Consider the following 22,919-nt stretch of genomic DNA (forward strand, 5'->3'; position numbering starts at 1 on the left):
CCCAAGAGCAGTTCTGCACTGAGCAGAAATGACCATGCTCTACTACCTGACTATGTGCCATTACTGGCTGGGAGCTGCTGGGATGGGTGTGGCCTGGGCTAGAGTGCTACAGTGGATCCCAGAAGCTATCAGCTAACTGCACTCTTCATGGCAGGTTGTTATTATTATCATCATAATCCACAAAGTGTGGATCAAATCACACAACCAAATTGCACACAGTGATTTGGAATCATGTTGCTCTTACAATGACCTAAAAGTCCAGTGCACATCTTGCTTAAATGCACATATATCTTCCTGCCAGTTCATTTTAAAATTATATTACTTGATAAGGGAATTAGGTAAGCTTCCTTCTCTATTGGGTCTTCTAAAAAATATGTTGTATTGTCTCTTTCATTAACATTTTCCCAAGCCCTCTCCTAAGTATAGACAGCACTTCTCTCTCTAGTGCCTCACCTGAGTCATGCATCACTTTCTACCTTAAAATGGTAGATCGGTCCTTCTTGGCTGTAAGTTATATAAAAGCAGAATCCAGTTCAAAAATATCTCTGTAATTCTCACCAACCATTACAGGGTGCCTGGCCACAGTAGAAGCTCAGTAAACATCTGCTGAAGAAATGAAGATTGTTATTTTTCCAGAGGTGTGATCTCACTCTGGTCTGGCTGTGTTCCGACAGCAATAAACCATGTTTAACCAGGTTCTTGTGAGGATGTTTGTGTAGACAGTATATAGTAAGTTGACACAGCCATCCCTGAATAAAACATTCAGGCCTTTTGATGTTTCTTTATACATATGCTTTTTATATTTAGTATTTTGGACTACACTTCTTTTCTATTTTTTTTAAATTTCACTGCATTTAGGACTTTATAATGATACTTTGCAAAAAGTGAAAGATGAATTGCTCTCCAGCCATAAAAGACAATGAAGATTTCCCTTAGGGATTTCTCATTATGGAGAGTGAAATGCAGACCTGTTGCAATACTTCCATGCTGTAATAAATACTTGACAAGCCCAAAAGTAAGTAAAATATGATAGAAAAGAGGCTTAGCGCAAGTTGGTACATTAGGGCTGACTTGCCTATCTTGGCTCTCAAGCAGATTAGTCATGAGAAGTGAATGGTGCCACGCCTGCATGAATATTTCAGGAATGTTTCTGCATCTAAACATAGATGTTTAAATATGCCAGTAATTATCAAGACTCTGCATGTGTGGAGCCCTCTTCTCCTCTGCTCCCAAGCAAATAGTACTACTTCAAGGATACGGAAAATAAATTAATCCAACAAGGACTTTAACCTTCAAACGAACTCCTCACCATTAAATTTCTGCTCAAGAAAGACAGTCATAACCTTCACAAACACGGCTTTTCATAAAATATTCTCTGCCAAGGATTTCACATCTCCTAATTCTTCAATTAAGGATCTTTGTAAATAGAGACGTCCCCCATATTTTGGCTAGAAATACAGAGATTTAAATGCAGACCTCTTTTAAGTTCACTCTCTTGTGTACAAGTATTGAGAAGGAAAGAAACACATTGGAATACGATTTAACAAGTGAGGGGAAGTGTTTCTCTCATTTCTTAAAGTTTTAGTTTAGGAATTCTGAGAGCTCATCGAAAAAAAAACCAACAATGAGAAATTGTGAAGCAAGAAAAGTTTTTATTGCCACCTTAAAGATCATTTTAGTTATGCTTTCTGTTGTTATTCTCCGAGAAGAGGAAGGGCTGAGCTGACATAGACTCTTTTTTTTTTTTTTGCGGTACGCGGGCCTCTCACTGTTGTGGCCTCTCCCGCTTCAGAGCACGGCCTCCGGATGCGCAGGCCCAGCGGCCATGGCTCACGGGCCCAGCCGTTCCGCAGCATGTGGGATCTTCCCGGACTGGGGCACGAACCCGCGTCCACCGCATCGTCAGGCGGACTCCCAACCACTGCGCCACCAGGGAAGCCCGACATAGATTCTTTAATGCACACATTATCCCAGAGATAAGATCTTGTAACACCCCATAGTTTAAGTACACCCTAATGATATTTTTTTTTCTTTCGCTGTTTATCTCTAGTTATTTTTATTTTTTCTAACATTTTTATTGGAGTATAATTGCTTTACAATGGTGTGTTAGTTTCTACTTTATAAAAAAGTGAATCAGCTATACATATACATATGTTACCATATCTCTTCCCACTTGCGTCTCCCTCCCTCCCACCCTCCCTATCCCACCCTCCAGGCGGTCACAAAGCACCGAGCAGATATACCTGTGCCATGCGGCTGTTTCCCACTAGCTATCTATTTTACGTTTGGTAGTATATATATGTCCATGCCTCTCTCTCGCCCTGTCACAGCTCACACTTCCCCCTCCCCATACCCTCAGGTCCGTTCTCCAGTAGGTCTGTGTCTTTATTCCTGTCTTACCCCTAGGTTCTTCATGACATTTTTTTTTCTTAGATTCCATATATATGTGTTAGAATACGGTACTTGTCTTTCTCTTTCTGACTTACCTCACTCTGTATGAGACACTCTAGGTCCATCCACCTCAATACAAACAACTCAGCTTCATTCCTTTTTATGGCTGAGTAATATTCCATTGTATATATGTGCCACATCTTCTTTATCCATTCATCTGTTGATGGACACTTCGGTTGCTTCCATCTCCTGGCTATTGTAAATACAGCTGCAATGAACATTTTGGTACATGACTATTTTTGAATTTTGGTTTTCTCAGGGTATATGCCCAGTAGTGGGATTGCTGGGTCATATGGTAGTTCTATTTGTAGTTTTTTAAGGAACCTCCATACTGTTCTCCATAGTGGCCGTATCAATTTACATTCCCACCAGCAGTGCAAGAGTGTTCCCTTTTCTCCACACCCTCTCCAGCATTTATTGTTTCTAGATTTTTTGATGATGGACATTCTGACTGGTGTGAGGTGATACCTCATTGTAGTTTTGATTTGCATTTCTCTAATGATTAATGATGTTAAGCATTATTTAATGTGTTTGTTGGCAATCTGTATATCTTCTTTGGAGAAATGTCTATTTAGGTCTTCTGCCCATTTTTGGATTGGGTTGTTCGTTTTTTGTTATTGAGCCACATGAGCTGCTTGTAAATTTTGGAGATTAATCCTCTGTCAGTTGCTTCATTTGCAAATATTTTCTCCCATTCTGAGGGTTGTCTTTTCGTCTTGTTTATGGTTTCCTTTGCTGTGCAAAAGCTTTTAAGTTTCATTAGTTCCCATTTGTTTACTTTTGTTTTTATTTCCATTTCTCTAGGAAGTGGATCAAAAAGGATCTTGCTGTGATTTATGTCACAGAGTGTTCTAAGCCTACGTTTTCCTCTAAGAGTTTGATAGTTTCTGGCCTTACATTTAGATCTTTAATCCATTTTGAGCTTATTTTTTGTATGGTGTTAGGGATTGTTCTAATCTCATACTTTTACATGTACCTGTCCAGTTTCCCGAGCACCACTTATCGAAGAGGCTGTCTTTTCTCCACTGTATACTCTTGCCTCCTTTATCAAAGATAAGGTGAACATACATGCATGGGTTTATCTCTGGGCTTTCTATCTTGTTCCATTGACCTATATTTCTGTTTTTGTGCCAGTGCCATACTGTCTTGATTACTATAGCTTTATAGTATAGCCTGAAGTCAGAGAGCCTGATTCCTCCAGCTCCATTTTTCGTTCTCAAGATTGCTTTGGCTATTCAGGGTCTTTTGTGTTTCCATACAAATTGTGAAATTTTTTGTTCTAGTTCTGTGAAAAATGTCAGTGGTAGTTTGATAGGGATTGCACTGAATCTGTAGATTGCTTTGGGTAGTAGAGTCATTTTCACAATGTTGAGTCTTCCAATCCAAGAACATAGTATATCTCTCCATCTATTTGTATCATCTTTAATTTCTTTGCTCAGTATCTTATAATTTTCTGCATACAGGTCTTTTGTCTCCTTAGGTAGGTTTATTCCTAGATATCTTATTCTTTTCATTGCAATGGTAAATGAGAGTGTTTTCTTAATTTCATTTTCAGATTTTTCATCATTAGTGTATAGGAATGCCAGAGATTTCTGTGCATTAATTTTGTATCTTGTTACTTTACCAAATTCATTGATTAGCTCTAGTAGTTTTCTGGTAGCATCTCTAGGATTCTCTATGTATAGTATCATGTCATCTGCAAACAGTGACAGCTTTACTTCTTCTTTTCCAATTTGGATTCCTTTTATTTCTTTTTCTTCTCTGATTGTTGTGGCTAAAACTTCCAAAACTATGTTCAATAAGAGTGGTGAGAGTGGGCAACCTTGTCTTGTTCCTGATCTTAGTGGAAATGCTTTCAGTTTTTCACCATTGAGGACCCCCCCCCCCCAATGATACTGAAACTGCATTTTTGTAATATTTCTTGAATAATAGGAGGAAAAAGAAATTCTCAAGTCCTTGATTCTGGTGTTGTAATGAAATGTCACACAGAGAAGTAGCCATTTCATTAAATGAGGAGTTGCACTGATTTCTTTCCAAGTGAGATTATAATTCATTATCTATTATCAGAATATCAAACACAATTTAGAGTGAGATTATAGTTCCCAATCTAATAACTATCATTTCTTTATCATTAGAATTTTAATAGTTAACTTCGTTTTCTAAGCAAACAAATATCTACAATTAGAAACGTGATGAAATATGAGGATATTCTGGTGCTTTAGAAGTAAAGAGCTTTGGGTTATAATAGAAAAAAATGTCAGTGAATGGCAACATATCTTAAGGTAAGTGTAGGGAGTTTAGAACACGATACCTAAGTTGAAGTCTTGGCTCACCCACTCACTAGCTACATAACTTTGATGCTTGGAGATATTAAATACATTTCTCATTGTCTAATTTATAAAATGGCTGCATTTCTACTTTATTCAATGGTTACTGCTAAGTTTGGATGACATGATTATTAACATGCCCGAGGCAAAATAAATATCTAATTAAATGAGTGTGTTCTCCAAGCACTTTTCCTATAATGAGCTTTATAGTTAATAACACACAGTTTATCACATCATAAAACAAACATTCAGTTCAATCTGTGATTTTCCATAGAGGACCTGGTTTTCACAAAGGCAAGAGGAAATTGTTTAATGTCATGAAATGAGTGAGTGGCCAAATGAGCATTAGGAAACAGACACCACAATCACTGTTTTGGGGCTCCCATTCCTCACTAAGCTACACCTTTCAAATCATCCTTCAGGACTGAGAACCACTAGAGAAGGGGTTACTTTTCAGGCAGAGACTACACGAAGAATGGCGAGCCTTGTTTCAGCACAGAACGCTGATTGTCACATAAAAGAGTATGTCTCTGCCCCTTCATACTTATTAACTGTGGACTATCAATAGGCAACTTAGTAAGACGATTAATTCTTTTTAAAAGTATTCTTTATACTGTACTTTAATTCTTTAGTTTGACTATGCACAATAGAACATAGTAATCAGGTGGGAATCTTTTGTAACACCAATAACTCAATCAACTTGACAATACAGTCATAAAATTTTTGGAGTGAGGAAACCCTGGAATGATCATTACATGGTGTTATCATGGAGATAGATACAACATAATTAAGTGAACTAACTGCAAGGCTGGAAGTAAAACTCAGTTCCCACATTTCTAAATTTGGTGATTCCCTGCCAAAACCTCCAGCTTTCACAACATCTGGATATTAATATAAATAAAAATATGGCAATAACCGCCCCCCCCCAAAAAAAAAAACCCTGAAAGGGCATTTCTCTTACCTGTGAATTTTTTGAAAAAAAAGGTGTATTATTTTACATTGGTGTTCCTAAGTATAAATCACCTTTCTTTGTAGTTCTACTCATATTATTACCCTCAGACACATTTGTTCCCCTGTTTCTATTTGTTGGATTGTTAAAAGTCATTACTAAGTGTTGGTAGCCTTTGTATATATTTTCCACAACCAGAGGCAAGGTAGGTGTGAGAGTCTTTTAGGTAGTTACCTCTTCTTTCCAGACTTAGTAATTGGAATATCTGTTAGATCATGTGGGTCTTGATTTCTCTGGCCAAGAAATCTTAGCCAAATTTTTACATAGACAATGGGTAGCAGTAACTTTGAAATAATTATACTGAGGCTTAAATGAAGAACATGATACCAAGTTATGGCACTCAATATTTTATAATCTGTACAAATAATTCAGCCAAATCAGTACAAAGTTACATATTTGACTACATCTTGTTGCTCCTCCATCCCTACCCACTCTTACAGAGTGGCAAAATAGTGCCTTACACTGCAATCTAATTTAATATGATACCATCAGCTTTTACAGAAGAATGCTACAAAGAACTGCGTTAAGGAACTCACCATGGTTGTTATCTCAAGTTGGTTGAGAACATGGATGGCAATGCATTTCCTGAGACCTGTCAAGAGAATATCCCACCTCTTTTGACCATCTCTTCCTGAACAGTTCATTTTTTTACAGCCTAAATATTGTCAGTGTAATAACCTACCAAATTCCTTCAACATGGGTTGCTTAAAATCTCAGAAACAATAGTAAATGTGTAAAACTTTCACTAAACGATACTTGTATTATATTTTGTTCTATTTCTGGTTTGACTTTAGGTTGCTAGTCTTGTTATTTTTCTACTTTCTCACCTATTTCTAATTATGTTGCTTTGATATATTTTAAATATCCTCATAAGCTCTCCTAAATCCTTTTTAGAACAAAGTGAGGAATAAATAACTAAAACTATGAGCAACTTCACATGTGCAGAATACAATGGGAGGGTGAATATTCATAACATAAAATTAGGTTTTCTTTAAATAGAGTCTATGTCAAATAAATTGGGCTTTTTACTTTTCTGTTGGCTTAGCTGCCACCTCTCTTTCCTCATTAGTTCAGTGAGGCCCTTACTTTTACATCTTTCTCTTGTAACTATCCCAGTGTTGATTAAATAGTAGATATCTATCTCTGTCTGCTTAGTATCAACATATCCCTGAAAATTAAATCATCTAAAATATCACAAATTCATCTACTGAGAAATTCAGCACAATCTTGGATAACAAGTTAAAATAGTAAGAATGTCACTATTTTTGATGCCCACATAACTTTGATTGGACTAAGATCATGTGAGATGTAGAAAAATAACAGAGAAGACTTCAACTAGGTAAATATTTTAGCGAGCTAATCAGACTCTGTGTGTGTGTGTGTGTGTGTGTCTGTGTACGTGTGAGAGAGAGAAAGAGAGAGAGAGAGAGAGAGAGTAGAATCTGCACAGGTTTGAAATGGCAAATTAGGAAGGAAGAAAAGTAAGAACAGTACAGTAGAGGAGAAATAATTAAAGAAAAGGAGATGAGTAAGAAGTAATGGGTCTTCCTTCCTTTCTTTCTTATAAATTATGGAAACAGAAGTGAGGAATTATGAACATAATTATTCTTTGGAGTTTTACCACACTCGACTAGGACTGACAGTCAATGTGGATAATTATATTTTCCATAATTTCACTTTATTGCTGGAAAGACATTTTCTATGCCTTTTCATATATTAAAGCATTTTCAGCAGTTATATTCTCTTGGCACACAGATAGTTGCTCAGGCAAATATAAAAATAAAACTATTGCCATCTATTTATCTGTTTACATTTTGTCCTGTCTTTTAGATTCTGAACGCCCTGAGATCAGACCTTTTCATTATTCATACTTATCCAAACATAGTGCCTGGCTCAAGGTAAAGCTTCTGCTGAATACCATAAATAATTTACTCAAAATAGTCCCTGTTTTCAAAGATTATACTTGGAAAAGAAATATTTAGGCAATAAAACAAGAGGAAGAAAAGGGTGCTAAAAATGGGTGGTGGTCAAATGGAGGGTGTACTCTAAGAGAACACCTCAAAATGACAGAATCGTGTGGGTTATAATCATACAGAAGGCTTCATGGAAGCGATGGGATATGTACTGGGATGAGAAAGTATTTAGAGAAAGAGGAACAGACTTCCACATCATGGGGAACATATTTTGATTCAACACCCTGCTGTGTTCCCTTTGTGTGTCAGAGCTTGTGATTGCCAGTAAGAACACACAGGAATGAGAGACAGACTGAGTCAGTGCTTACAGCTTAGTGGGGTGTGTAAAGAAGCAACTAGGCAATGAAAATACAGTGTAATGAGAGTTACTGAGGAGGAAGTCCAGTATCCCCTATGAGTATATGGGAAGGGTCTCAACCTGGAGATAAGAACAATCTTCCATGAGTAACTACCTGTTTGGTGGAGACCTACAGATAAGGAGTTTGCAAAATAAAGGTGGGAAACTGTGTCAGTTGTACCAGCCTGGAAAAAAAAAAAACATAAAGAGAAGACTGGCAAAAGATGTGGCTGAAGAAAGCCAGAACATAAAGGATTCATTAAGCCCTATAAAGAAGTTTATGGTAGAAACAATAGTGAATCATTGAAAGACTGTGATCAAAAGAATAACACAGTAAAACAAAATAATAATAATATTAGATATAGTAAAATATAGAAGAATTTGAATAGATTAAATTATCTAGAGTAGAGATTATCTGGAGTTCTATGAAATCAGTAAAGTGGAGTTTGATTCTGAAAGACTTTGAGAGACAAGTTAAACAACGTTTCAATCTCTTACCAAAGACTCTAGAGAGCTCTGATTGCTCATTAGCCAAGACAGGCTAGTGTATTCCCTATATGTGAGGCACTTAACAAAGCAGATAGTTTTTAAAATTTTGTTTCTACTTTATTATGTGCTGTCGTGTACTGGGCAAGGTCATTCAGGGAACCAGGCTCCCCATCTTGAACAGGTATCATCTAGAAAAGGGACAGATGATGTTGGCTGTGGGTCTGTCATATATGGCCTTTATTATGTTGAGGTAGGTTCCCTCTATGCCCACTTTCTGCAGAGTTTTTGTCATAAACGGGTGTTTAATTTTGCCAAAAGCTTTTTCTGCATCTATTGAAAGGATCATATGCTTTTTATTCTTCGATTTGTTAATGTAGTATATCACAAGGATTTTTGATACTGAAAAATCCTTGCATCCCTGGGATAAATCCCACTTGATTGTGGTGTATGATCCTTTTAATGTATTTTTGGATTTGGTTTGCTACTATTTTGTTGAGAATTTTTGTGTCTACAATTGGTTCTGGGAAAACTGGACAGCTACATGTAAAAGAATTAAATTAGAACATTCTCTAACACCATACACACAAATAAACTCAAAATGTATTAAAGACCTAAATGTAAGACCGGGTACTATAAAACTCTTAGAGGAAAACATAGAACACTCTTTGACATAAATCGCAGCAATATCTTTTTGAATCTACCTCTTAGAGTAATGAAAATAAAAACAAAAATAAACAAATGGCACCTAAATAAACTGAAAAGCCTTTGCACAGCAAAGGAAACCATAAACGAAACAAAAAGATAACCCACATAATGGGAGAAAATATTTGCAAACGATACTACCGACAAGGGATTAATCTCCAAAATATATATACAGCTCGTGCAGCTCAGTATCAAAAAAACAAACAGCCCAATTAAAAAATGGGCAGGGGCTTCCCTGGTGGCACAGTGGTTGAGAGTCTGCCTGCCGATGCAGGGGACACGGGTTCGTGCCCCAGTCCGGGAAGATCCCACATGCCGCGGAGCGGCTGGGCCCGTGAGCCATGGCCGCTGAGCCTGCGCGTCCGGAGCCTATGCTCTGCAACGGGAGAGGCCACAACAGTGAGAGGCCCGCGTACCGCAAAAAAAAAAAAAAAAGGTCAGAAGACCTAAAAAGACACTTCTCTAAAGAAGATATACAGATGGCCAAAAAGCACAGGGAAAGATACTCAAAATCGCTAATTATCAGAGAAATGCAAATCAAAACTACAATGAGGTATCACCTCACACCGGTATGGCCATCATCAGAAAGTCTACAAACAAAAAATGCTGGAGAGGGTGTGGAGAAAAGGGAACCCTCCTACACTGTGGGAATATAAACTGGTACAGCCGCTATGGAGAACAGTATGGAGGTTTAAAATACTAAAAATAGAGCTACCATATGACCCAGCAATCCCACTCCTGAGCATATATCTGGAGAAAACCATAATTTGAAAAGATACATAGTTCACTGCAGCACTATTTACAATAGCCAAGACATGGAAGCAACCTAGATATCCACTGGCAGAGGAATGGATAAAGATGTGGTACATATATACAATGGAATATTACTCAGCCATAAAAAGAATAAAATAATGCCATTTGCAGCAACATGGATGGACCTAGAGATTATCATACTAAGTGAAGTAAGCCAGACAGATAAAGACAAATATCATATAATGTCGCTTATATGTGGAAAAAAAACCATAGATACAAATGAACCTATTTACAAAACAGAAACAGACTCACAGACTTAGGAAACAAACTTATGGTTACCAAAGGGGAAAAGTGTGTGTGTGGGGATACATTAGGAGTTTGGTATTAACAGATACACACTACTATATATAAAACAGATAATCAACAAGGACCTACTGTATAGCACAGGGAACTCTACTCAATATTCTGTAATAACCTAAATGGAAAAATAATCTGAAAAAGGATATATGTATAACTGAATCACTTTGCTGTACGCCTGAAACTAACACAACATTCTAAATCAACTATACTCCAATATAAATTTTTTTTTTTTAATGTTTGGAACAATACACAGCCAAAAAGAAAAAGAGAGAGAGAAAGAAAGAAAAGGGACAAATGTAGGGTAAGGAACTGGCCTCTTCCGTGCTTCCATTGAAGTACCCTCTGTTATTTTCATGGGTAGCCCATTAGCCAGAACTAGTCATGAGGACCTACCTACATGCAATATAGGTCTGTTTATATACGTGTTAACTTGCCCCGCTTCCTTCTTAGTGTATATAACGTTTAAGTTTCTGATCACATAGCTCTATTTACAATTTTGCATTTCAAATGTGGGGCAGCAAATGGAATGTTCGCTGAGCACCACTGTCCCTGTTGCCGCAAAGGATGAAGATGTCAAGGGTTAGCTTCGGGTGTAGGAAAGCAAAAAAAAAATGTAAAGAGATTGATTAGAAGCAAGACATTGTCCAGAAAATATGTGCAACAGCACAAGTGGGAGATGAGAAGAAACTGAACTAGAAATGGAGCATAAGAAAAATGAGAACGGTGCCTATTCTTACCATTAGAAAGTCTATTCAACAACGCACTGAAATTAGGAAGTTTGCTAAATAAGCAGTACTCTAGTACATCCTGACTTATATTTTTTTTAATGCAGATCTCTAGAGATACAGATTTTTATCCCGTGAAGCAAATGCCCATTTTCTGAAATGACTGAATGTCAAAACAGAACATTTCATATTAATGGCATGAAGTGAGAGCACTGAATGAGTCTATCAGAGTACAGCAACCTGAAGCATGTCAGAATTGAAAGTTTGAGAATCTAGCCTCTAAGAAAAACAGTGCAGCGTTTGTAATATATAAAAGCTTTTTGCTCTGTGGGAAACAGTTATTAGCGAGGGCAGTCTGAAAACATACTGTTAGGAGATTTGGGAGTCGCAGTCCTTGAAGGGAAGATTTACTCTGGTCAATTTTACAATTTATGCATTTTTGGTGGTTGTGATGTATGAGTCACAAGGGTAATAAACTTCTAATAGGTTGACGTAAAGTTAAGCATTTCCCAGTATTTCTATTAATTATCTGTGAAAGAGAAGAAAGAAAATTAATGCAGAGACATAAGCTGGTCTTTGAACAAAGAGGGATATGTTTTATTATGATGGTTTTGGCTACAGTCCTTTTCAAAATGGGCAAAGGACCAAGAAATATTTAAGCAGATTAAAATTATAAATAGAGCAATGTGATCAGTAACTTAAATGTTATATACACTAAGAAGGAAGGGTAGCAAGTTAACATGTAAATAAACAGAGCCAGAATAAGATCTAGAAAACGTCTAGCTAACCATAAGTACTGAAAAGGCTTCTCTAAATAGGAGAATTTATATTCTGTTAACAGCTAGAAAATGCATTTGTTTCACAATTTTTTCAAAAGAAATACAAGTCCCAGTAATTTAAAAAGTATTCTTAATTTCCATATGCTTACGTACGGAAAAAGAAAACTAGAGCTTAGAAAATAATCATTGTGTATTCACTGTAGCATTCTTTGAAACAATGAAACATAGCAATAGTTGAAATGTATATTAACTGGAAATGGATAAATATTATATAACATATCCGTATGATAGAATATTTGGCATCAGTTAAATAAAATCAATAGATCTGATCTATTACCAAATATCAACATGCACTAGAGGTATCAGTAGAAGTGAAGAGACCTCATTTCACTCAAGCAGATCATAGTATAGGAAATAGAAAATTAAGTTTATGGCTACAGTATGGCATCAGTCATAGAAGTATGTCAGGGATGTGTGGTGGTAGCACATGAGAGCATGAGGACAAGACACAGGAAAGATAATTATAGGGATATAGTGAGTTGAGTCTTGAAATGTGAATATGGGTGTATTGAACACCTCTTGTATAAAACTTTATATGCTCTCTTTTTCCAGCCCCTGCTGGGTGACAAGCCTATCCCAGGTAAAATCGGAGAGCACCTTGCTCAGGCCTCCGCTACAAAATTTTTTTTCCTGCCCTTTGTTTATCAGCAACCCCAGCACCTTCTCTGACTCCTTCAGGTGTGTTGCTGCCATAAATCTGCATGGCACTCCCACACGAGCCACTCAAAAGGACCGTAAGTAATGCAGGTGGGCCATACTTGACTAATGGAAGCTGGGAGACAATTGATAAATGCTTCTCCTTTCTGTCTGTTATGAGAACAGACACAGATGAGCAAAGGGGAAAAAACAGTACATCCAAAAGAGCTGCAAATCATTCACTTTTCTTGAATCTAGAATATGATAAAAGTGTGATAAGAGACTCATTCAAGTGCCTGATCATGAAGAGCCTTGTGTAGCATACAACAAAACTAGGAGTCGATCTCATCAGCATGGGATTACTACTGAATGGTTGAAATCTGTGTGACAATATGAAATGTCAATTTTTTTAAATTCTTTTAGTTATGTGGATGTGAATTTGAAAGTAACATCACCAAAGATAAGAGACAAGTTAGATACAATTCTTGATCCAGAAATGAAATCATTAAAACTTAAAAAAAAAACCTCAAATCTACAGCTATTATTGGATCCAAAAAAAAAAAAAAAATGACAGTTCTTAGTACTCATGACATTAAGGATAAAGGAAAAATTTATCACTGCTGTTTTTGTTTCCTGAAAGATGCCATAAACTCATCTGGGAAGATCCACTTTCGTTAGGAGATACAAACACATTTACACATACATACACACATACGTTTGCAAGTTTGAGTTAGAGGTAACCATGGCTACTCTGGTTAAGATTGCAAGTAGGCTGACACAAATAACATGGAGTTGGACTGCAGAAGAGAAGTCTGCTTTGGAAATATGAGTTAAAGCATTTTTGTTGTGTTTCACTATCAACAGGCAGTTTGACTAGATGGAATTGACTCCTGCAAAGAATATGTAAAGGGAGAAGAGGAGCCTGACATGGGGAAAAAGATGGAGATTTCCTACTAGGTGAGTAGGTGGAAGAGGAATCTCCACCTTTTGAGACTTATGGATAAGTCTCAAAATACATAGTCACAAGAGAACAGAATGGTGTGTTAAAGAAGCATAGTTCAGAAAATTTTATAAGTCACTGAGAAAAATCAGTGTCAAACACCACAGGGAGGTCAGCTGAGAGAAAGTCTGAAACTGATTCACTAAACTATACCAAGAAGAGTCCACAATGAGTGTAGACTCATTTTAAGTAGATTGTAAGGAAAGTAGAGAGGTAAGCCTAGGCTTGGTTACACTTTTCTGAAAATTCTTATAGAGTTAAGTTACATTTGTAAAATACTTGTTGCTAAATGTAAGAAAAGATTGGATGATTGAACTGGGGATAAGAATGTCTTTCTTACTGTTAGAAGCTGCTAGTGAAAAGTCTAACACATACTTGGGTATAGTAAATGTATTCTTTTAAATTAATGTGCAAAACTTTTTGCGCTTAAACCCTGTGCCTAATGTCACCTGCAGGAAGAGAATAGGCTGAACCTAAAAGCAGCATTTATCTTTATCAATCACAATCTGTAATTACTATACACAAGTAAAATTTTTTTTGTTTGCTTGCTAACTTGCTTTAGGAAACACACAGAAATGCAAACACCAAGATGAAAGAAGGTGATAACTATTGAAGAAACAAGAAGGTAATTCACTTTCTTTTAACACAGAAGCCAAACAGTCAATATATTCTGAATGTACCTTGGAGGGAAAAAATTTTTCTCAGGCATCAGATAATCTGAGATTTATTTGAATATCTTAACTGCCTAGTAGAAAATCAATGGTTTTCAGAAGAGAAGTAAAAACTTTGTGTTTATGTAACCAAACAAATTGCAGCCCAATGGTTGTGATTAACTCAGGCCACAGTTTTAGCATTCTTGTGGCTTACTATCAGTTAATCGGCTCCAGGATTCACATGTGTTAAAAAGCGAAGAATGTATGAAAGTGAGATGATAAAAGTATTTTAGGGAAAAAAATTAAATTGCGTAATTGCGTAATGGTGCAGGACAATTACATTTTACTATCTGCTAGAGAAAGAGAGTGCAGCTACCCAATTAAGGGCTGAATAGCTGGGTAAAGGCAGCCTGAGATTTAGACACTACCTCTGACAGAATCTGTGAGATGCTGGGCAAATCCTTCACACCATCACTCCATGGAAGATATTGTTAACATCTTCATTATACACATGAGGATGCATCTATAAAAGGTAGTGTGGTAAAAATTAATATCGGTACTGTTTATCGTTATTATTGTGGTGGTAGTGTACCAGCTTTCAGTTAGCATCTGGAGTCCAGCACACATGATGACATAACATCAGGGTTTAATTGGAACTAACTTTTTGGAATTACACATATTCTGTTATAAGTATTTTAAACTGCAAATGTCTACAATGGTTTCATAACTTTTTCAAGAAAAACTAGAAAAATGGCATGTAATTTCCTTTGGGCTCTGGCTCTACCTACTCTCCTATCATTTCTATCACCATATTTCATATGTGGAGACCTTTGTGGAAGTACAAGAAAACAATGAAAATGGAGTACAGCGTCTCCCCTGCATCTGCCTGGATTTTCTGCACTGGAATGACTGTCTCTACTTCCTGAAAGCCATTCAGCCCTGCCTGCCAGCTGGCCTTGGCCAGTTGAGCTACTTTTGCACTGAATGCTCGGCGACAGAATGGAGTGTCACAGGTGAAAGTAAGTTTTTAAAAGGAGGAAAAAGAGAAAGATTCATAGAGAAAGAAAAATGAAGAAAGTAAAGGAGGGAGGTATGAAGGAAAGAAGGAAGGAGGGATGAGGGGAGGGAGGAAGGAAGAAAAAAGGGAAGTGGGAAGAAGGAGAAAGGAGCAAGGGGGGAAAAGGATGTGACTCGACTAACTGGAGCCATAGCGTGAAGGTGAAGACCACAGAGCTTCAGACGAAGACTGATTCCACTTGGATCCAAGCCAAGGCCTTTTTGCCATCCTAAATGCCTCTCCATTATCCATGCTAAGCAACTTCCTTTTCTGAATTACTCAGAGCTAAGTGAGAATGTGCTTCAAACTTACCAGCCATAGAAAACATGCAGTTAAAATATATTCAAAGGGAGACAGTATGGAAGAGAGCAGTGCAGTCGAATACTAAATTGACACAATTGTTACCATGCTTTTTTTTAAAAGCAGTTATTTTAGATCTATTTCCATTACCACCTCCATCAATTAAAAATTATGTATACATCAATTTTCAAGTAACCTCTGCTTTCGAGGAACAAAGAAGATTAATTATACCGTGCCACCACATCCCACTACCCTGTCGTCTCCTTACCACAGCAAATGAACACTAAACAGCCCAAGATTAAAATCAGAAATAAAATATATCAGAAACATCTTCTTTTAAGTCAGGACACAAAATAAAGATTTCTGTTGTGTTGGGAGATATAAATGCCAGTTTTCTTGCTATTTACAAAAAAAAAAAAAAAAATGCCCATGAAATATTTTGTGAGCATTATACTGGGAGCCAGGAGACCTCACTAGGCACTATTCTCCATTCTGTCATTTGTTCCGTTTTATTTTTATTGTACTTATACTTGAGTGAATGTGTTACTCTAAATATATAATCACTCAATATTTTCAATACATTTTGCCCTCAATTAGTTTCCTCAAACCTCTGTGGAAAATTACGTTAAAGTTTAGCTTCATCCAAATTAGCGTCTTCCTAATAGAAGAAACTTGGCCTTAGAGTACATGCTGCATGGACATCCCAGGGGAAGCAAAGTTTATGAAATTTATCTTATCCTCATTAATAGCCATGCTGAGATATGGAATCTACATATATTTTTAAAAATAGCAAATTTTCAGAATTCTTAAACCACTTATCAGGAAATCCCTCTTCTTTTTTGTGGCTCAGTGGTCATCTAGCAAGTAGGTTTTTAATTGTTGTTCATGTTTATTTGTTTGTCTTTCCACATCTCTGTCTAATATAACCATCATCTCCATAGATAACTTGGCACAGAAAAACTGGGACAGAGAATAATCTTCTTAGAGGATAATCTCACTGTAGTATCATAAAGTAGTTGAATAATAACATTGAGATATGGTCTTATCTGAGGTTTCCTTTCTGGAAATAGTCATCCTAAACCATGTAAAAATTGAGAAAAAAAATCATTACCAAGGAGCTTTCAAAGGGGTCTAAGAGGCACGCTAGTCTAAGGAGTTTGCACTATACGCAAGGCTTACAGAATTGTCACAGACTCGAATGCCCATTCATTGTTCAATCCTAGTCTTAGATGATGCCTTCCATACACATGCCTTCCAATTCAAAATTAATTATGTTTTCTATTTCCTTGATTTCCTTACTTATTTGAAATCATTTGAGGACAAGCAAATCGAATGGACAGCAGATTGAAATGAGTGCCAGAATATTGTTTATATTAGGATATTCCATGTGGAAGCGACAGCCATTTATTCAGACCTCTATTACCTATTCAAATTGAAGTCATTTGGAAAATTGCCCTCTCCCTTTATTTTCCTCCTAGTTATGTATGGGAAAAGCATAACCTCAGCAACATCATCCACTTCTCAACTGTGTTAGAGAAATTTTGGTAGAACTTTTAATGACAAAACAATGAACTCAGTTATCTATAATCCTGAAAATATTCAAAAATTGTTCCACTATCCTGATGGCAACATATGCACACACCTCAATATGCACTTACACATGAATACAGCATCAATATCTTAATGTGATAATGAAACCAAAGTGGGGAAAATCAAACAAATTAGCTTACCAGATATAAAATTGTTAAAATAGCTCAATTTACTCATTTTATCACTATGGAAACGAAGGCACAAAGGTGAAATTGCTTACTCATGTTTCAGTTCACTGTCAGAGAGTCAGGATAATAAAAGTAATCAAAATACTGCCACAAAGCAGGTTTAGAAAGTTGCAAAGCTATGAAAGGTATTTTGACATCATTCTCTCATTTGTCAGTGCCAATCATACTTGTACAAATTGTAAGAAATTGTAAAGATCTTTAAGGAAAAGATTAGATTATCAGGTTTCTAGAAGTTTTAGAATATAATACAACCATTGGTAGCTCTTAGGTAAATTACCTAAATTAGTGATTAAATAAAAAGTTGTATTTCTTATGCTTATCAAAACTGCAGAATTGTTCTAAGATCTACATTCTGCTAGGAAGGTTTCTGCTATTAGCTCCATAGAAATTTGCAGTTTGAGATTTTTTTTGTTTTCTCTCTGGCTTTTAATGTTTACAGAACTCCTCCACTTTTTAATTTAAAACATTTTATGAATAGAAAAATAAAATAAAAATACAACAAACATGTATATGTAGATTAATAATGTAAATGTATAAGACTATGTAATAAAAGAGGTATAATACAATTATGGTAATTACCTATCTGAGAGTTTTGAGATATGATTTTCCTAGAAGAAATATAATTTTATTTGCAAAGAAGCTGAATTCAGATCTTATCAAAAAATGTAATTTTTAAAAGATAAAAAAGGTTGAAGAACTTGTCTACACTGGATACAGTTTTGCGGGGTATTTTTTAATTTGGAAATTCCAATCTTTGTAGTATATATGGCATTCACTGAGTTCTCCCAGTCTGTCTTCGGCAATGAAACAAGCAAAACTGCATCCTGCTATCAAACAGAAAAACCTTCAAAAAAGAAATTAACATTCCAAACAGAAGAAAGGGGAAGTGTTTACTGAGACTTGTTTTTGAATTATTTATATTTCATGATTTGTGCATCCCATGAGGGGATTCAGAGCATTGCCAAGAAAATATGGGAACACCTGCCCCGAGAGCTGTGGACAATGATTCACTAAACTTAATGATAAAATGTTCCGAGACTCAGGATCAAATGCCATTTCCTATAATTTCTGGTTCACAGTTTTGCTTTAGCAGTACATGTTTTATCCTTCAATGAAGTGGAGGCTTAGAAAAAGCAAACTGACTCTTACAAAGAGAAATGTATCCTCAGAAATTTCTACTCAACATATTATCAGCCTAAACATTTTCATCCAGCCCTCAAGGCTGGGGACTCTTCTTAGTAACTGAGAAGACGAGTCCATAAATATGTATTTATTTGTATACCCACTTATTATATATCTCCTCCACCAGAATCGACATATGGTTGCTAAAGTTAAGAATCCTGTCCTATTTATTGGGCTTCCCTGGTGGCGCAGTGGTTGATAGTCCGCCTGCCGATGCAGGGGACATGGGTTCGTGCCCCGGTCTGGGAAGATCCCACATGCCACGGAGCGGCTGGGCCCGTGAGCCATGGCCGCTGAGCCTGCGCGTCCGGAGTCTGTGCTCCGCAACGGGAGAGGCCACAACAGTGAGAGGCCCACGTACCACACACACACACACACACACACACACACACATACAGAATCCTGTCTTATTTATCTTGGTAGTGTCTGAAACTAGAAAAGTTGGTATTCAAAAATATTTGTTGAATGAATGAGCAAACGTCATGTTTACCTGGATAAGCTAGCTATCCAAACACCTCTAACAATACTAAAGCTACATAAGGGAGGACAGCAATGTGATTCTAACATGAACAGGGTTGGAGGAGGGAGCAAAAACAAAATTTAAAAATAGTGGCTGGAAAATCACCATTGGGATTTATGAGATGTGGGCTGTATTAGGTGTTTCAGAACTTAGCCTGTGAAAGTGAGCACTGTAGCATCCCCTGTACATGATGTTTGACTACTTTGGGTTGAAAAGTACGGAAGCATGAGTTTACCACAGAAGCAGAATGATTTCCAACCGTTAGAACAGTTATTGTCACAAACCAGGAGAGAATATATTTTGGTCAGCCCGGGGGAACACTAACCATGTCAAATATAAAAGTCCCAACAGCTTTGAAGAGAAACAAAAGCAACCTTATTACTCCTGTTTCTATAATTCTAGAAACGAATGTTTCCGTTAGGAAATATGCACTATTGAAATGCATCCCTCTCCCTGAAAACTTCATTTAGACAGTTAAAATTGGTATTTAGTTGTTTGCCCAGATAGATATTTCATATTGAAAACACAAACATTTTTGCTTGGGATATTACAATTTAATAGGAAATATTCAATAACTTCTCCTGATAGGATAATGTGACTGTTGCTTAGTGATATTTTAATGTAACTTTTTATTTTAGTTAAGAACACATTCTCATGATTCGGAAAAAAAAAAATCTTTTTTTTCCACATTGTATTTTGTTGCTTGTCTCATTGAGGATGCTTAAAGAAAACCTAGACTATTTATTTACTGGCTTCCAAATTGTCCAGGCAAACAAAAGCAAGAACTCTTAATGACAACAGTGCACGTATCGTCAGGATTTCACTTTGCTACAATTTATGCCCTCCACAAATGTCTGGCATCCTAGACTAGAAAACACTTAGGTTCTCACTCCTACCACTGTCTGATTATCTTTGCAAGAACTTCCCTAATACTACAGGGGAAAAAAAAAATCTCTAAAAGCCTCAGAAATTTTATCTCCTAGTAGACTCTTCATTGGCTATAAACCTTAGCGTTAGCTTCTACCAATTTGATCTTATTTGGGATTGCTTAATTGTTGCTTCCTTTTATATAATACAGTTGTTTTCAAGAAATATCACATGTTGCAAGTGAATATGGCCATGGCTAAATGAGGTTTACTGTAAAATAATAATTAAGTTTCATTTTTAAAGTACAGTGTCACTTCTGATTTAAAAGAACCATAGCGTAGAGTATCATGAAAGCAAATAACTACTGGCATAACCTAAATAAATATATTCTTAAATCTATAAGGTACATTGCAGTTGGAAATATAAAATGTGAAGCTGTCATCACTGAGGCCAATGATAACCATTTCAAACTTTATTAACATGATTAGGATTTAAAATTAGATATAATTAAATTAATAACAGCATCTTTTACTTAATTTTAAGAATAAAGCTTTAATAAAATCAGTATGCATTCTAATTGTTTATTTACACAATATTAATATTCAGGCAGAAGGATCGCTAAAACACAGTTAATTAAATATAAATTAATGTGGTAGAATATTTAATTATCTTTTCTACACCTCACGACTAATGATTATGTAAATGCCTTGCATTTAATCTTGTTGCCAGGAAATTAACTTAATGGCCTTCAACAAATGAACATTTTGTATGCATTACAGGACACTTTATCTAAAATTTAACTGCATGGTATTAGTTTCAGATAATAACATGATTACACAATTTAAAATGTAAATGTATGCGATACTTTTGCCCCTCCCCCCACCATTTTTACAAAGAGGAGACTAAAATTGTTCAAGTGTCATTTAATAACCCAGGTTCTGACATGTGAGAGATTTCCTGCTTATCACTGAGGAAGCCAACTCCTTTTAAAGGAAACACTTCCAAAGAAAAAAGACAAGTCCCTTTGCAGTGGACAGTTAAATCAATGATTTCATACAATGCCACCTTTAAAAGTAAATTACTTTGGATGTCAGAGGATGGCAGGGCCATCAGCACTCTGAGTGGTTTCTCCAAGCTTTGGGGATTCTCTGAAGTGCCAGCACTTTGGGATTTGTTAACAAAATCTCGGGACTTGTAACCCTCTCAAAGAACTGAAGCTCAGAATAATTACAAGTCTCATTAGATATCACTAAAAATATGGGAGACAGAGATTTAATTTTCCAGAGTAAGATCCTTGTCTTGAACAATTTTTAGACATTCCAATACCTAAATGAATAGAAATGATCTGTCCTACACTGAATGGGAAATCTCACAGAGGGAGTGACGTGAATAGCCAGGCAGCTCTCGTCTCACTGACTGTAGCAGATGCTGTTGTGCCCCCACGTAACTCCTCGTTCTTACCCCTCAGAGACTACCAACCAACCGACAGCACCAGCATTTCATTTCCTGAGATTTCTCTTTTTTTCCAACAGAGACCACTTTGCTGCCTACCTGGCAGATCAAGTGACAAGGTTTGGGATTTAATCCTCCCCATCCCAGCAGCCCTCAATCAATTATTAGAGTTGGTATATTAATGACCCGGCTACCTTGCTTACCCCTTGAGTGAGATCATTTGGTAGCATATGTTTTGCACCGAGACTCAGAGTTTCCTATTGGAATGAAGTTCTAGTTACCTGTGCAAAGTGGCTTGATAATGGACCCTTTATTGCCTCTCCTTCTCTCCTTCATTTCCCAATTCCCTTACCGGTGTTTATTTCACTTCTCAGATAAATTCTATGCATTTATATTTTAACTCAGCCTCTGTTTCTGGGGCAATCCAAACTACATTAAGTCTGTTTGGGGGAAATCAATGCAGTCTGACATAGGACTGAGATCAGGACACTAAAACGTGGCATTAGGATTAGTAGAATATCCAGGAATTTCTAAGTGTATTAGATCACACCCATTCCTTCCTCACTCAGTCTCTGAATGAGATGTATAGAAAAATATTACATATTAAGATAGCTAATAGTTGAGGGCTTATTACATATCAGACATTTTTAAGTGCTTTACACATATGACCACATTTGTGTCTCAAAAAAAACTCAACAATATAGACACTACTATAACGCCCCCCAAAATTCCTTGCTTGTAACAACAGCTAGTTTATTATATCTCATGATTTTTTGAGTTAAGAATTGAGGCAAGTCTAGATCAAATAATTCTCTTGTTTCTCATAACGTTGATAGAAGTCACTGGCTGTATTCAGTTGAAATATGGGCTGGTCTAAAGGGTCCACAGTGGTTTCACTCGCTCATCTGGCACAGTGGGAAGAGTGGCTAGAAGGCTGGGCTCATTTGGAATTATCAACCAGAGCACCTTCACCTGGCCTTTCCAGTGTGGTGGGCTCATATAATAGTCTGACATCTTAATGGTAACTCAGAGCTCACAGAGAGAGGACTCCAGGGAAAGGAAGTATAAGCTGCCAGATCCTTAAGGCCTGGATCTAGAAAGTGGCACTGAGTCACTCCTGCTGTGCTCTATTGGTCAAAGGAGTTACTCCTCAGGTTCAAGGGGAGGGGGAGAGAACTTGCAGCCATGTTTAATCTTCCACATTAGGTTAAGTAGCTCACCTGCATAATTAGTAGAGCCAGATTTCAACCCCCAAATGCTAACTTCAAAGCCTAGATTCTTAAACACCATGTTTTCTTTCTTCCTATATAACAAAGAATAAGAAATGTAGAAGCAAATTAATATATTTATTAATATCTGAGGCATTGTATCCATACTCCAACTCAGAGAATTCTTATAAATTGAGCCACAGGTAGCATGATGTTACCAATACTGGGTAAAAATAACAGCTAGCATAGAAAGGGGTACCCAGCACAACATGCTAAATGCTAACACCTTTTTATTTTTTTT

General features: G+C 36.7%; 1 long non-coding RNA gene across 1 annotated transcript in view; it reads left to right on the forward strand.

Moving 5' to 3' along the window:
• Positions 1 to 9,508: 9,508 nt before the first annotated feature.
• LOC309977265 overlaps positions 9,509 to 22,919 on the forward strand; it is a 49,161-nt gene continuing 35,750 nt past the window's right edge. Inside the window, exon 1 of the long non-coding RNA XR_014327039.1 lies at positions 9,509 to 9,724. This is a non-coding gene — a long non-coding RNA (uncharacterized lncRNA). The remainder of the gene's footprint in view (positions 9,725 to 22,919) is intronic.

This window comes from Leucopleurus acutus, assembly GCF_964270905.1.
Source record: "Leucopleurus acutus genome assembly, chromosome: 20".
NCBI lineage: Eukaryota > Metazoa > Chordata > Mammalia > Artiodactyla > Delphinidae > Leucopleurus > Leucopleurus acutus.